The sequence below is a fragment of the Haemaphysalis longicornis genome, unplaced genomic scaffold, assembly GCF_048455015.1.
Source record: "Haemaphysalis longicornis isolate Haplotype H1 unplaced genomic scaffold, Haemaphysalis longicornis Haplotype H1 scaffold_5, whole genome shotgun sequence".
Taxonomy (NCBI): Eukaryota; Metazoa; Arthropoda; class Arachnida; order Ixodida; family Ixodidae; genus Haemaphysalis; species Haemaphysalis longicornis.
The window spans coordinates 26,194,098-26,208,712 of record NW_027526385.1 but is presented as its reverse complement, the minus strand read 5'-3'; positions in this window follow the sequence as shown (position 1 = coordinate 26,208,712).

Genomic DNA, 14,615 nt, shown 5'->3' with positions numbered 1-14,615 from the left:
CTACAACTCGAAAGGATTGTTTGGCTGGTGAGAGCTACTGCAAGTAGCGCTTACGCATATGGGTGTATTCACGGAAGCAGGAGGGTTTGTGTGTTGTTGTTTTGTACAGAAACAACAGTTTTATGAGGTGCGAGGGGGCACTATGGTGCATTCGCCTGGTTGGGGCTACGTCAGAAACCCAGGTAAGCAGGGTCATTGAACGCTGTTAGCAGCCAAAAAGGCTCCGTGAGAAAAGCTGATATACTCCCAACGTTAGCACAGGTGAGAACGCACGGAGCTTTTGATCAGTTAACTTTGGCGGACAGGGGCTGCAATTACATTAGTTAAAAAATATTCCGCTTGGTTGTGTAGTAAGCCAAGGTTATAAAAGCTAAGCTATCTAAGATTGGGAAAATACCCCCAAATAATGGGTGATCATAAGCTGTGCACTTGCTGCACATCATTTGTTACCGTATCCACTTCCTCCAAAGTAGCACATAGTCGCAGCTTGGGATTGGCCAACCAGAGAATCCATCACAGGAAAGCGTTGCATTTAATTATCGCCTTCGTTAGACGGAGGTGTGCGTGATTTTGTTTCCATTACATTCTTGCGCCAGTATATACTTTAACAGACGTTGTTGAACATTTTCAATAACGTTTTGAACCGCCCGTGAACTGCCTAAAAATGAAACTTGAAATGGAAATTTTCAATTGATGGTTTTTAAAAATGCTTGTGATATCAGGTGTCTCAGAAAGAGAACGAGTTTCGCATTGTGTCATCAAGTGGAGGTGCACGTTCGGCGTTTGCAGGTACTGATTCCTTGAACCCTATTTCCGAATTTGCGGAATCAGCAACGTCTCGTTTAACGCTTTGGTGCTGAAAACTTTGTTTTTTTCTTAGGATCGCGAACACAATCTTATGATCTAAAAGCAATCAAGATATCACAAATATGAACACAGAAGAAAATACGTTCATTAGGGCAGGCACGATAAGATGGTACTCCTGACCAACGCCGCGGACTTTCTGCTCCATAAATCACTTGAACAAAAATGAGAGCTTGTATCCTCACGGTATATGCTTCAGTTGCAGCCAATAAACGTAAAGTTGATATTGCTATTATTTGTGATAACATAGAAATTACTCGATTTTGCTTGCCTGCCACAAGCCCATCGAGCCGCCGGGCTCAATGCGAGTCAACACGCATAAAACAAGTCTGGTGTTTTACCTGGAAAATCTACATTCTGCGCTCTATTTTCGCTTTTTGACGGTATGGGTGCCTTCGTCTGACGACATATGGCGTTAAATCTCCAAAACTGCAAAAAGCCCTAAAAAAAAAAAATTGGCCCCAATCCGCGCTGTGAAGGTGTTGCGACTGCGAAGCTGTAAACGACACCCACAACGACTACCCCATCGACGTGACTTGAATTCACACACGTGGCTCAAAGAGTCAAGCCGTTACCTGGCTTTCGCGGAGGCGGTGTCCGAACGCAGCAGCGACGGAAGAAAGAAAATAGACAGGAGCGTCGAGAGAAGCGTGAGGGGGAGGGCGGCATGCGCGCCTATGGCTGCAACCTTTCTTACGGCCTCCCCCTTACTCTTGTCTACTGCGTCGCCGCCGGCGAGCGGCCTCCACCTCCCAGACTCTACTGAGTTCGCCGCTAATACAAATCAAGTGAACGTCGTTATCATACTTTATGCGGTGTGCACTTCACACGACGGCTATGAATGAGTGCAGGGGATAGACCCGCCGCTGAGCGCGTGGAGTGCCCGGTCTGTCTCCCCGTCTCCTCGTAGGGGCATAGCCTATAGTCAGCAAGACGGCCGGCTCTCGCTGTCTTCCTCTATGCGGGTCCAGGTACGATTTCTGGTATCGCAAGCAATTTCTTTCATTTGGCCTGGGTTTTTATGCTGAGCCGAAAACGTAAATTTTCTTGGCTGGTGAGAGGTATACTGCTTCGCGGTAAGAATTTTTTTTTAGTGTGTTGTTGCTCCTGGGCAACCCAGGGTCCCAAAGAATATCACTCCTAGCTCCTAGAACTCGCATTGTAGGTATACTTTGCACGAAATAGCAATACAAACAAGTTTTCATAAAGGTGTCCTTAACACAACACTCGTGAGTGTTTCAGTGCAGCTCAATGACTGAAGAAATACTTGAATACGCACGATACACTGCCGCACTGACGAATGGACATTTTCACTTTCGCTCTATTTATTTCGCGTTCCGGTAAGTTTCAGATATTTCCAATAAATTGCTCTTACAAGAACCATTGGTCAAAATTGGCTTGTTGCTGAATTTCGAACATAAAGGAGGGGATTGGATAATCCTTTGTCTTGCCTGCCCTATTTTGTTATTGTATAAGGAATTGTCGATGTCTTCTACGCAAGCCATGTTTCGTGGCAGTAACAGGGTCGGAAGTATTACATAAATTGTTGTCCTTAATGCACTGAAGTAACTTTGAGTAGTATATTTGATTTGCTCTAAGCAGTGAATGATGTAAAAACAGTTCATGTGCAGGTAGGTATTGAGGCCGAGGCCTGCTATTGTATTTTTGAATTTCTCAATACCCTCTTGTTCTGTATAGTAGATGTGCCCCATACTAATGCGGCACGAGAATGCTTAGAAAAAGGGTATATTAGATCGTCTTTTTTAACCACACCTTTATGCTATCTCGAATTTTGTATAGGGTGATTACGGTTCTTCTCCGTTAAGCTGATGATTTACAAAAAAAGTGTGTTCCATGATAAAACATTTTCAAACCAAACACGACAAATGTATATGCTTTTGATTGCTTGAGCGTGTTGGTTCGATAGATGGTATCTATAGTATAATTAAATTGTTTATCATCGGTTCGAACATCACACAACGTGTTTGCCGCCGCTTCTGGGGTCGCAAAAACTATGCGCGCTCGAAATCGTGGCTTGTTGCGCTCAGCAAAGTGCAGTTATGAAAGTCTTGCACCCTGGCCGCATAGCAGTGTTGCCTTTTTTCTGGTTTCTAGCGGTGTGTCTGTGCTATAAAACACATTATAACGCGACAGAAAATATGCCTAAAGAACATAGATAGCCCTCCATGAGTTATGATTTCTTGCATTCCAGAGGCACATGGTTAGAAACCAGAAAAACAGGCAATACTATGTGGCCTGTGAACAAGACTTTCATAGCTGCACTTTGCTGAGCGCAACAAGCCACGCTTCAGAGCGCGTGTAGTTTGCGCGAGCACATAAGCGGCGGATTCGGTCAGTGCTGCCGGCAACGTAACCTGCGCCACCGGATAGCCTAGCGCTGTCCTTTGAAAACTGTCACGTCCGGTCTGACGCGTCAATAGAGCGGCGATGAAACAGATCACATAGGGTGGTGGCGTAGTGCGAGCGTTCCCGCAGAACGCCGCTACTTGGTTCTCGTTGGCGCTTACGAGCGGCGCAGCGATGCGATTCGGCCACCGCTCCCGTGCTCCGTTTACTTCTGCGCGGACCTGTACTTACGGGGCAATCGTTTTATCCAGGAATGTAGTTACCGAAAAAAAAACCCTAACGCTACGGGGCATTCCTAGTGTACACCATTCAGAGCGGAGTAACCTGGATCCTATCAACGGGGTTCTTCTGTATATGACTAAGTGTTGTTGTAGGACTTCCAATAGATGCGGCTTGGTGGCAGTTGAAAGCGAGCAACGGGTTCAGAAGCTTTTTCTTTCAGTAACGCCTCAGAACGACCACCACGGCACGTAGCCTTTGGGTGTGTCAGTGGGGGCGCCATCTTCGTCTTCATGAAGTATGGGCGTTATAAGTACGAAAATCTTTCGTTTTCGATTCTTGCTTTTTTTGATGCGCAACCGTATAGTAGGCGGCCGATATGTATTACTACCGGCTAAACAGACAAGACGGCGCGTTAACGCGCCATCGCGATGCACGGGGATATGACGCAAAACTGCGTAGAAAATATTACTGCTTTCAAGAGCTTTATGCGCACGTGGCTATCCTCGGCAGCTCCTCCACTCCCAGTCACCATCAGGCGCTGACACTTTCGCCTGTAGGCGCTTGCCGCGATGATTAAAATTTTGGCCACTTGAACTTTAAATATAAGTTATTGCATCGTTTATTAAGATTTATTCCCTGTTTTCTTGGCGGACACAAAAAATGTTTGTTCGTTTTGTAGCATCCACAAATATGTGGAAGCTAATAAATGCAAAGCCTTCTGCAAATTCTACATGCACCATACGGTCGAAATGCCCTCTTTGGTTTGGCAAACTGAGCCTATTAATAAAAAAAGTTATGTACCCTTCCGTCTAACGACCACGACGGTTGAACGCGAAGCTTTGCCGTGACGGATCACCGTCGTCTTCACACGGTGTGGTGCAGAATATTTCTGCCTAATTTTGCATGCCCATTCACCCCTCTCCAAATCCAAGTGCTTCGACCATATCCGACCATGGGAAACGAAACCATCCAGATTCGCTGTTTTTATTTGGGATGGTGTCCCACTTTCGTACCATACCATGCCTTTGCGTCAAATACGGGACACAGGCTCTTATTGGTCAACAAATTTGACAGTTGGGCTAGTTGGTATCCGTCCATCTTAAACAGCGCTTGAAAACACGACGAAGAGAAAGAGGGATACAAGGCGGCGCTGACACAAGGCGCCGTCTTGTGTCCCCTCTTTCTTGTCGTCGTATTGCCTCTCATTAGTCGTCAGCGATCACGAAAGTTAAGCTTCAGTCGCAAGCATGGGAATGGCGAGACATCTCTGTTTGTACAACCGCAAGTGTTTAACGCGTTTTTGGCGAAAAAGGTGCTTTATGTTCTTCAATTGCTTAACTGTGCGCGTTCAAATGTTCCGGCTCTACATGGAGTTGTTGCTTTATTTTTCGTAAGGTTGTCGATTGAAAATTGTGCGCGGGAAAAACTTGTTACTTCATTTAAAGGCTGGGGGTGTTGGGCTGATGCATTTGTTTGTACACCAATTTGTGCCTCTTTCTTTCGCTGATTGGCTGATCACCCATTTTTACTAAGGGTACTTCAGCAGCCTATAAGTTTCAATTTGCCTTTGGTGCTGATATATACAGGAGATGTTAACATGAAGCCGTCTCGGGGATTTCTCAAGATTTCTCAAGAGGTTTTGGAAACATAACTTTCTTACCGCGAGGATTTCGTGGAATATCTGTTCAGTGTTTCAAGAAAAGCTATTACGGGCATTCTAATTAAAATTCTAATTAAAACTCCCGGTGCCTAATTAGCCTTAGTTAGGCCACCATAAAATTAATGTTTTAGAACGTGTAAGAGGCATGTGTGTTCGACCAAATATAGAACGCTTTCTGCCCCCCCCACTCCTTGGAGCGGTATGAGGACTGGGCGTCGGGCATTGCCGCTGCGCTTTCGAGCAGCACTCGCCGTGCTCGCACCCGTCATCCGATCCAAAATCCTAACCCTCACTTTCTCTGTTGATGGCGCCGGCGTAAACGACTGCAGTGCTCCTTCCGCTCACAACCACAAAATACTTACTCGCTTCCAGAATCGTTGCTCTAGGAGACGAGATCGTTGCCCACTGCGCGTCTCTCAAATATTCTCGATGGAGTTCTCTCTGCGACAGTCTTGACACTGCTTTGCACTCACGATCGACATGATCTTTTTTTAAATCTCTCCTAGGCACTAAGCCCACGCTTGCTCCCACTTTAGCTAAAGCTCTTGCTCAAGGAACAGCGACCTCTTCAACCAACAAGTCTCTCTTTATCTCCCGCCCCATCTTACGCCTAGCTATATGGACTGCTCAGGTGAACGTAATTCTGATCTGGACCGCCCTATCACTCTCCGGGAGCTCGAGGCGGCCCTGGTTGGAAATGCTAAGCGTTCTGCTCCTGGGAAAGATGCCATCACAAACACGGCTCTCTGAAACCTCCCCGAACGTGCAGAACAGTTCGTTTTCCAGAATTTTAATCAAGCCTGGGACAGTGGCTGCGTACCAGCTCCTGCACTTCTTCCCTTATTACCATGATTCTCGAACCTGGAAAACCTCCTTCCATAGCTAACCTTCGGCCTATATCCTTAACGTCATGCGTTGGTAAGACCCTTGAGCGTATGGCTCTGAATCGCCTCTCTGAATTTCTCTAAAAGAAAGACTTCTCCCTCATTCTCTCATCAGATTCCATCGCCGTGTCCAAGTTCAGGATATCGTTTTGCTTCCACAGCACACCTTTCTCGCTTCCACCCCCACCCAAATCTACACTCTGGTGAGCGTCGATGTGCATAAAGCTTTGACGGTATGTGCGATGACCATATCCTGGCACAGCTTCCCGCAGTGTCCTGCGGCTCCCTCAGGTACTCCTATCTCCGCTCCTTCCTCTTACACCGAGTGGCTTGCTCTCAAGTCGACTCCCATCTGTCCTATCTCCCCCCCCCCATCACTCGAGGCACTCCTCAGGGCGCTGTTTTTCTCCCACCCTTTTCAATATTGCTATGACTCCTCTGGCTTCCCAACAAGCTGAAATCCCTCATCTTTATCACATCCTTTATGCCGACTACATCACCCTTTGGTGTTCGTCTGGCTCTCCGGGGCATGTGCAGAGTACCCTGCAACGTGGCTTTGATCTCATCGGCTCTTTTCTCACCGCTGTTGGTCTTTCCCCTCCTCACAAAAAGTCCTACCTTCTCCTTCTCAACCGTTCGTCTTACCAGCGCGCACACACGTCCCTCATCAATCTCCATATTTCTTGTTCTCCCGTTCCCGTCGTCCCCAAATGCTAGGTTCTTCGCTTTCCTTTGCATGCAGCCACGAACATACAAGCCCTACACAGCGCAGTCGCGATATGCCACTCGGTAACCCACCTTTTGCGTCGTGTGGTCACTCGACGTGCGGGTCTTCAGGAACCTAATGCCTGCAGGGTTGCCCACGCGCTCGCCCTCAACAAGTTCTTGTACTATATCCCTTACATCTCCTTCACCAACACTAAACTCAATACCCTTCAGACAGCCCTGGTGGGACACTACAAGGCAGAACTAAAGCTCCCTATCAGCACTTCTACAGATAAGCTTTTTGTTACAGGCCTCTTTCATTCTCTTCGCTCTCTCCACAATCTCCCTCGGGATTCCCAGCTTTCTCGGCTCTCCCTTACCCGTCAAGGCCAATGGTGACTGATTCAGGCGTGTATATCTCCGATTCCCGTCTCCCCCATTTCCCCTCCCGACGTAATTTCGGCACCCAATCTTCGTATCCTCTCTCTACCGTCAAACATGTCCCCTTTCCTACCTACATACAGGTCGTTGTCATGCGGCCGAGCAGCATCATTCTCCTCTTTTCGCGACCCACAGAATTGCTTACACAGATGCCTCCTTTGTGGCGCCTCAAGGCGCCTCCGGTTACATTCAGTACCACCCTCACCTTGCTGAAGAGCAAACCCACACTAGCGGCCCGTACCTTCAGCCTCCGGAAGCAATTTCGCTTGAGGTTCTCGCCATTGCCCATGCCCTTCAGTCCTTTGCTTCTCTCCCCCTACCCCCCGTCGCTGAATACACAGTCTTTTCTTTCTGTCACGCCTCTATTATACACATACAAAATCGAGCACTACCTTCTATCCTTCAACAGGAGGTTGAACGAGTGGTCTCCGCTCTACAGCCATTCACCGTTTTTCTCTGTTGGGTACCTGGACATTCCGGGATTGACGGCAATGAGTTGGCGCATCAACTCGCCCGCGAAACACTTCACCGGGCACAGTTGATCCTCTGACCCGGGCCCTCTGAGGACGGTGGGAGGCTCTGCCTGCTCCGTACCATCAAGGAGGTCCACCTTCAGCTCCGTCTAGACAAACGCCTATACCCACTTCCTCACTCATCACTCACCGTAACGGAGGCTTGACTCCTCCGGCACCACCAAATGAATCCCCTGATCTCTCCCTCCCGCCTATTCCTCTATCTGTATAGATCTGACCCCTCTTGTCCCAACTGCCCCACTGCCTACGCCTATTTACCTCATTGCCTATTCTACTGGCCTGTGGCTCCGCTATCCGACTCGTATCCCTCCCAGTTCATTTCCATCACCACCTGGACCGACTGGCTTGGCTCTGAAGGAGAAGAAAAGCGCCGACTGGTCGCCCAGGCGGTCGACATGCTCGGCCTGAAGCTTGGGCCGAATAAAGGTCTTTTCTAGTCTACTAGAACGTTTTTCTTCAAGCTTCAATTTTCACACTCCCAGGAAAGACATAGCTGCGGGAAACGAGAATGTCTATTCCTTTTTCAGACAATTATCGGCCATGCAAACAACCAGAGACAATTGATTACTGTCTTATGTTGTTCCGTGACGCTGTGTTCTTCTGGGACGTTTTGCAGCGGACTCTAAAAAAAGGCATTGAAATTGCCCTGTACATTATTCGGTTCCTGCGTTTTCTTAATGCTAATCGGGTAACTTATGACGTCTCTGTAGTTCTTGGTTTGTGGTAGTGCCGCATGACTGACCAGTATGCGGGACCGTCCAGGCCTACTAAGACTTTTTTTCGTCGGCTGCTTTGGTAAAGTGGGTTTATGCGGCGCTGAGTGATCCACCGGGCTGGTTGAATTTTTGTACGCGTGCGTCTGCTTGCCTGACCTTTGAAGGACGCAAACAGCAGTTGGACTTATGTGCCTCTCCATCGATGCCTGTTAGTTGCGCATTGTCTCTTAGTCGTTATGTGTTAACATGAGTTGCATAAATTTTCCATGCATAAAAAAAGGCAAAATGGAGCAATTGAATAGAAGTCGTAGGAACAACGCGAGTGACCCAGGTTCAATGGCACCACATGAATTGTTTTTTTCTCGTTTCACCTGTTTTCGCGTTACAGACTCTCAGTGAGAACACTAAAGATTCGCTTTAAAACTGCGCCTAAGTATTTGTTTTACAGAAGGGTAACCCGCGAAGCCGCGATGCGCGGGTGGCGTTTTACGCTACAGGCGTGGCCATACCCTTTCTAATAATTTGTGGACTGTGTTGCTGTTCCCAAAATCACGCTGCACCACCTCCTCTACTGCCCGCAATTATTGTTTCAGCTGCGCTTCATGCAGTGGCTCGCAGCATGCGCTCTACTGCAAGACAGACTTTTTAAAGCTCCCTTCTTTTTCTTCGAACTCCTCTGCAAGCTATATTTTTGGTGCACATGCGGGAGGCGTGTTCTGCGTACACGGCAGCGGCGGAATTTCCGTTCTCGTAGCTGCGTAAAGCTTTGCCTTAGAAGTTAGTGGGAAGAAGCAAACCGGGTTTAGCAAGTTCTAACGGCTTGATTGGTGCAACAGAAACCAGTAACAGCGATAAAGCCTTTAGAAGCTTTATTTTTATATACCACGAAGCGTTTACCAATACTCTTTACAAATCAATCGCTTTATGTGGATAATTTGCGCTATACTTTCGTTTTTTTTGCGACGAACGGAAAAGAAGCTTTCTGGAAGATGGCCACATGGAGTAAAATTGGGCCCAGCTCTCCCTTCGGGCGCCTTGGGACGTGGGCTTCAGCGTCATACAAAAAAAAGGTAAACGGCGAAGATATAAAACTTCTGAAATTATTTATCTAATAGCAAGGCATCGTTTGGAATCGAAAAAAAAGCCATTGAAGCTACGAAATGGTCGCTTTCAGTTAAAATGACAATTATGCAGCCTGGAGTGCCTCTTTTGCACATAACTTGCGCTGAACGTCCCCCTAAGAAATCTACATTCACAGCCGAAAAAGGGGATTACCACACTTTTGTGCACCACGTTCCGCCTGTAGTGTTAGCCCTTGTTCTTATACTTCGAAAGCACAAGTAGCAGCAGAAGGTTTTTCGATGTGTCCCACAGCCTTTTTCCAGCACTCTCGGTGTGAGCCTGCTCGCATAAATACAGCTAAGCCTTCTATATAACACTCTGTCATCTCGTGGCGATAATCAGAAGATTGATTAGAAGCTTAGTGATATAATTAGATTAATCAATAAATTTAGATCATATTGATAATTGGATTAGATAGACCTAATTAGAAGCGCAGCGAAGCATGTCTCGATGCATGGCCGGAACTGTCGTCTGTGAGTCCTTAACACACGTTACACGAAACAGACGCGCACACGTTACGTAATGACTTTTAGATTCATCTATACACCTCTTAGACGCATGTCAAGAGTGCACACGGGCTTCTTATCGCATAGGCGCCCAAGCTTCCTGCCCAGAGAAAACATCCTGCGTATTGACGTTGGTGTCACCCTTTGGCCTCCTTGTGGGAAGCAGACGTGTTTGCGCGCCACGAAGAGGGAGGGGTGGAAATCTCTCCAGCTAACCTAATCCGCTCCTATATATTCAAATCATCCTCAATCAGTCCAGCAGTCATCTTGTACACATGCCGAGAGCGCACGTGGTGCTCTCGCCGCATACGGCCTTGCTGCACGCGTCAAGGAGAGGAAAGATCCCATGTTGTTGAATACTGAAAATTGCCACAGCATAAGTACATATGAACTCTTAGCGCAACTTACCCGGGCCCTTTGAACTGATGAGCGCGCAATGTTCGCTAGGGTCGGAACCGCTCAACCAAGAGGATTTCGCTGCGTTTCACACCGATAACATACACAAAACTCCCTTTTTCATGCATTAAGAAGAAATTTCTTTCCGTGTGTAAGAGGCGTCAAGCACCATCTGAGTCACACACAAGAAAAGCAAAGCGAAAGCAAAGCAAAGCATAATAAAGCAAAGTGCAAGCAAAGCACAGGCAAAGCACAAGCTAAGCGAAAAATTTTAGATCCGAAAGTCAGTACGACAAGAAGACACCATTTCGCCAAAATTGTTCCCTGCATGTCTGGAGTGCGTATTCATGAAGGTTGGCTTGGAAAACGTAGGCTTAGAGAATAAAGGCGAATACGTGAGCCTGTTGAGGTGTGCATGCGGCATAGTCATGCTCCGTGAATCTGAGAGCAGCTCCAAAAATGATTGACAACTAGAATCAGATAGTTTCGCCGTGAGGCTAAAGATAAATATAAATAAATGTAAAGTACTGATAAACAAACATGCTCAACGCGTCCTTTTCGGTGCAAGTAACGAAACACTGCAACCAGTAGAATAATATATCTACCTAAGCCAGATAGTCAGTGGTGACCCCAACCATAAGAAAGAAATACGGCTCCCAATAGGATGAGTTAGGGTGTACTCAGTAAGCGCTCGCGGATAATGAAAGGCAAGCTACCTATATCGCTAAAAAGAAAGGTATTCAATCAATGCAACCTGGCGGTGCTCCAATACGAAACGGGAGCTTGTCACCTTACTTAACGATTATAAAGCATACTTAGATTCACCCTACGTGCCATGCAGCAAAGATTAATAGGTGTAATGCTTAGGGACAGCAAACACGCAAACTGGATTAGGGAGCAAATTTGAGTACAAGGTGTGATAGTTCAAATTAGGAAATACAAATGGACTGCGGGGGTCAATGCAATATGACGCGATACCAACAGGTGTCAAGGACCACGAGGAGAAACAGAATGGGCACGGAGGACCGGGACTAGAAGCGGAAGGCAATAGGTTCATTGAGAGACGAAGTAAAATTCGGAAACAAAGAAGGGACTCGGATAGCGCAGAAAGGAAGAGGGTGAAGGTCAACGGGAGAAGCCTTCGACCTGCAGGTGACCTAAAAAGGCTGTTGTTGTTGATGATGACGCATAAATTCTGTAGTGCGGTATGTGAATTCTTGTCGCACCTAATCAATAACCCCAAGCTATTTTGCACAAAAACATGCTTAACTCGGGCTTAGGACTGTGTTAGTGGCTGAAATAATACAGGCAGAGGATTGTTACCGCTCCACCGAGTCATGTATCCATTTTAACAACGTATCTGTTCCACAGTTAGGCTTGATGACAGTTTGTCCTGGTTTCAGGTCATGCTCCGTCTGGAGCAGGTTTTGCCACCCCGTAAAAACAGGCTCTATGTATAGAAAAAATTCATACAAATAAACAAGTTCTTTGGCCCACACATTGTAACAGAAAGCGTATATTGCCCCGGAATTATTGTCTTCCCAGCAAGGGTTTGTGTTCTGCGGTGAAGCATACTTTAGGAACATCGGGGTAATGCTGTTCTTTCTAAGCTGGTTTTCCAAATTGGAAAATGTGCAGTGGAGCATGGCAATATAATGGAGCGATTACAGAACACCGCTATAACTGTTCTGTTCTGAAAAGTATCCAGAAACCATTTATATCGCAATAAGTGCAAAGACGACTCTACCGTTACCTTGAGCTTATTTTGCTTGTCATATGCAGATTGTTCACTGTGAAATTGGAAAGGTTACAAAATTAAGGCCCAATTACAAGGACGTGAAATCACGCGTCGCGCGAGCAATGCCGTCGTTCGGCGGCACTACGTCGACACGCAGGGGAGGGCGATTAACCACATGAGAACAGCGAAGTCACGTGTCAACCGCTGCGTCAACGTGATTTGGTAGACGTGCTAGTAGAAATTCTGTGATCCTTTTCAAGTTATTTTTTATCATTTATGAGCAGTTATTTTCGATTGTTTAAGTGCGGGCATGACGACCCTAAATGTTTGGTAAAAAAACATGTCTAGCTTTATTCATTGTTAAAGGGGTCCTAAATACCTTCCGCCGATGCATGGATGTACACATAACCAAATAACGCAACGTATTAGCAATCTCCTGCAGCAAGCATTTTGTTGAAGCAATGAGTATTAGCTGATAAATCGTAAATCAAAAACCGCGCATCATAGTCTTCCCGCGTTCCCTCCTCATTTCAACTTTTCTCCGCTGTTGACGGCGCGAAGCCTTCCCTCCTATGATGCTGCGCTTCTCATGTACTTACGCTATTGCGCTCCTCACAGTGCCGTCTGCTACGGGCAAGCTCTTTTCGCTTTGTAATCGTTGTTGACACCATAGATCCCGCACTCCGCTCGAGGATGAAAAAGCGAACGAAAGACCTGGCCGCATGTGTGCGGCCTGGCCTTGCCCTTCCGCGGTGTACGTTGCTGCAGTTGCTATCGGCGGCACGTGAATTTTTATCAGCGGCGAACTCGCAGCCGCACGGAGAGTATCGTGCGCTCGTTTCCTTTGAACCACCGCGCACTGTTTATAAGCGCCGTCTGAGATGTGGCTCCGCTGGTGCCGGGTCTTATTTTGCGTCGGTGGTAATACCTACCGGCGGCATGTGAAAAAGACATTTTAAACCGATACAAAACCCGTCCACAAAACGCGCCGGTTCGGATCGCTTTATCAGTGGCGATGAACGGGAAGGCGCAGAGCAAACCAGCGCCGCACTCGAGCAGCAAGCACCCGTGTTCTGACAAGCTGCACCCATGTGTTACATTCAACACTGACGGGAAAGCGTTTGTTTGCACTTGTTTAGATAGTTGTAAAATGTCCAAGCACTCCGGCACTCCGCTAGCAGATCAGCCGGCGGGTCATTTCGTGAAACATTCGACAGATGGCGCCATATGCATTAGCGTGTCGCTACGCAAAACTGATGAGACGCTCTACTAAAATTCCCCTCGCGGTGGTTACGTAGCGGAGCGCAAACGTTTAGCGTTTAACTTATGCAAAGGCAACAAACGCTGCAGTAAAACTCTCTATCAGCAGAAAAATACGTGCGTACGTGAGGCCGCAACATAGCGGCAAGTAGCGCAAAATGGAGGAAAGATTTTTTGCTTCCGATGAACCAAGTTCTTTGCCGATGTGTTTTTGAATACATCAAGTGGTTAGCACGTCGCCCTCACGCAACTCTGTATCGTAGTAACATCGCTGACTGTCCGATCGAAGCTTGCAGCTAAGCCAAGGCAGCGACCGAAGCTGTATTTGTGTGTGCATCGCCTCCTGTGTGTTCAGGACGCGTTTGTTTCGCAATAAAATTCGACGTTGTACTTCTGCGGGTGGATAGTGCTTCGCATGGTCTGGATTATCTTTCTGGGCTGATGTACGACTTAACCTCGCATGGGGTGTGTGCAGTGTGCCTGGCTAAAAGCCTTCTCGGCTTGCGCACTAGAGTTAAGTGAATTGCTGTTCGTCCCCGCAAACAGGACGCGATGTGAGTGCCGCATTTACGACGTGCAGTAGGAGGCAACCGATCGTCTGTCAATCGCGGTTCAGACTTGCAACGCATGTTGTCACGTTGTGTTCGTTCGAAGCGCATCTCTGGATTGTTTTGAAGTAGAATAAAATGTATGTCAAACCCGGGCATTCGCTTTAGGGCGTTCTCTGCGATTGCACAAAAGAAGTGCCAAGGGGCTTCGACGCTTTCTTGATGGTACGTACATACTCCCGGAAGATAATATCCATGTCGTGTTATGGCCGTGTTGCATTTAATACAAACGGTTAAGCGTTTGTTTACACTTGTTTCGTTTGCCGTAAAATGTCCAAGCACTCCGGAACTCCGCTGGCAGATCAGCCGGCTAGCCGACGCTGAGCAGACGACGTATCTCTTTGCCGGAAGTGCGTGAAAATGCCGCCCAATAGCAGGATGTCATCCTTATGACGAACATCAGGGAATCAATGACATAGACATGTGAAGATGGCGGCGTCCAAAAACACGCAGGGAAGGGTGAGAAAAGGGCGACAAACTTTGCACTAAAGTGTGAGCTTTCCTCTAAACGTAAAACCGCAATACTTAGAACAGCTGACTTTGACAACCCAATGTAACGATTGCGCTGGTTCATTTTCGTGCTCAAAACGCCT